The sequence below is a fragment of the Platalea leucorodia genome (assembly GCF_965183815.1).
Source record: "Platalea leucorodia genome assembly, chromosome: 3".
NCBI classification, from domain to species: domain Eukaryota; kingdom Metazoa; phylum Chordata; class Aves; order Pelecaniformes; family Threskiornithidae; genus Platalea; species Platalea leucorodia.
In genome coordinates this window covers 21,095,819-21,098,395 of record NC_138825.1, presented here as the reverse complement: position 1 = coordinate 21,098,395, position 2,577 = coordinate 21,095,819, and the positions used below count along the sequence as shown (strand labels likewise).

The window sequence follows — 2,577 nt, the reverse complement described above, 5'->3', positions numbered from 1 at the left end:
TACCTGTGTGTTTCTTTTAAATTTTTTAATAACTGAGATTTTGCTGGGTGACATCAAGGAGAAGCGTCCGTTCAGAACCTATCGATTCTGTACTGCATCTGTTAAAAAGGTCAGATTGAAGGCAAACTGCTCAAAGAAAATTGAATTTGAAGGGCTGTACGTTTTTGCCAGCAACAGTCCCTAGTGTGTGCAGTTGAACTTCAAACACCCTGAAACTGTATCCAGATGACTGATTTCAGTACGGTTTTGCTCTCCAGTCACTTCTGATATACTTCCCTACCCCGGCAAGCACAGGGAAATGTAATCCACCAATAACACTTGCATGGATTAGTAGTATTTCACAGTATTAATTGAAATGGAAGCTGTTAAATAACAGGCACTCCAGCAGAGCCCTGCTCCAACCCACAGGGCTTTAGACTCAAGAATACCAAACTAGTTTGTTTCAGAGAAGGCAAGTCAACACTCCTGCTGGGCACACTGGAATCCTGGCACCCAGAGCCACCTGATACGCCATGACAGAACATCATGAGGGCAGACGAAGTCGTGAAACGGCCTGGCTCGGTTTTCTGCGCGGAGACGAGACCTCCCGCTGCCTTTCCTCTGCCTTCTGTGCCTCTGCACCTGGGTGCCAGCAGGGAAGGCAGAGGGGCTCTCGGGTCCCCCTACAAGATTTGACTGCAGGGCTGCCTTAGACCTTCGAGCTGTACTTGAATTCTTTAAGACAGCTAACTGCTTCCAGATTAGTAGCGAGCGCTAATTCTACATTTACTTGTAAATGCTTTCATTAGTCAAAATCTGTGTTCTCATTTGCAAAATATTGTGATATTGTGTGGTTCAGGCCAGCATGTTTTGAATAGACAGGAAGAAAATACAGAATCATTCACTTTTTGTCTAAAATAGACTCTTCTCAGAGAAGACCATCCCCAAACTTGTTTCAGGTTCAGTATATTAAAAAAAGGTTTTCTTCTTCAGGAGGAATCAGCTCCCCTCTTCAACGACAGCTGTCTACAGGCACCACTAAGCTCCCTCTTGCGTGAGTCTTGGTCTCTGGCCGTTTGTTTTTGCCTTACTTCTGTCCCCTGCGTGGCCTCGTGTTTCAGAGCTGGAGCTCATCCTCTCTTATCTTTAACGCACATGCAGCCATCTGCTGTGGTGCTAGGGAGCACTGCCATATACTGCTACAACGCAGTACTTTCCCAGGGACTGCTCAGTCACAACACAGATAAAGTAAGTAAGTGGGAAGGGAGTTTGCTATGCGATATTTGCCAAACCGATTTTCAGATGCGAGTAGAAGGCTCGAAGCGTTTTCTCTCTCCCTTCTGGAGCAAATCTGCTTGAAGGGGCCCAGCCTCGATGAAAGGAGGCACGTCAGGACGCTGTTTAGCGATCTTACGTTACAGCAGCTCATCCAGGCTCAGTCACCAGCGAGAGCCGGACAAAAAACAACTGCCTGTAGAACCTTTCCATCTCAAAATATGCCTCAGTTCTCAGCGATCTGACACAACGGTAATGAACGCAGACGGTAAGCGAGCGCATCCTTGCCCTGCTCTGCGCGCCAGGTAAGCGCGCTTCAGCCTACTACAAACAACACGAGCTGTCCACACTGCCAGTTTTACTCAGTGTAGAAGACAGATAGGCACCGAGACCCTAAATCCAGCACAAAAATGGGTTTGATTAGCTACTGTCTGAAAGAGAAAACAAATCTGGACATAAAAGGTGCAGACTTTAGAAGCTTAAAAATTAAATGCCTGCTACATAGCAAAAGTTGTTCTGATGTCACACGTCTCAAACCTTAAGCCCACAGCTAGCAGCAGCTGCTGCTTATCACCTCCTTATCTACACAAAGATTCAGTGAAATGCTGTGACAATGTGAAAGAATATAAAGTCCAGCTATGTGCCAGCTGTAACGCCTGCCATCAGCTCCCCTCCCCTTTTTCAAAATAATCATTTGTTTGCAGCAAAACGCAGCCGCTCCCACTGCCCGTAGCGCCAGGTTTAATACTAACGAAGTGTTTGTGGGCTAGCGAGAGTATCTGCACCTCTTCCTGCAGGGAGCAACTCTCCCACGAGCCCGAGATTCGGATTTGATAACGGCCTTAAGCAGATTCAGACTCACTTCTGGTGCACTCTGGTATTGGCTAATGGGTAATTATTTGGTACGGTACTGCAGTCGGCAGCGCAGAGGTCAGCCAGATAATCAGAAATAGTTCTAACATTTCTGTTAGCAAGTAAATGCGTATCAGGTTATTGCAACAGTAATATGCAGTAAGAAAGGACTCCCTGCCCCGTTATACTTGTTCTTATTGAAGCGAGCCAGCTGAGTACCTGCTGTTCAGACAGTAAGCGTCCTCTAACAAGGCCAAATGCGCTGCTGTTGGGCTGGCTGAGCTGCTGCTTGGCAATAAGGCTCTTCCTTGAAAGGGCAGCTGCGGCCTTCGGGAGGAGCCAGAATCCAGTGACACTTCCATGCTCAAAACATATTGTTTTGCTCCAGAGCCATTTCTTGGGGAAGCTTCCATTTCTGGACCAAAGTTGCCCCAAAGTCTCTGCTCAAAGAAACCGCTGTCCTAAAAGCCA

General features: G+C 47.0%; 1 protein-coding gene across 1 annotated transcript in view; it reads right to left on the bottom strand.

Moving 5' to 3' along the window:
• The window catches only part of TMEM63A (transmembrane protein 63A), a 55,741-nt gene that overhangs the window by 11,117 nt on the left and 42,047 nt on the right, over positions 1 to 2,577 (bottom strand). The gene's annotated exons all lie outside the window — the stretch shown is intronic.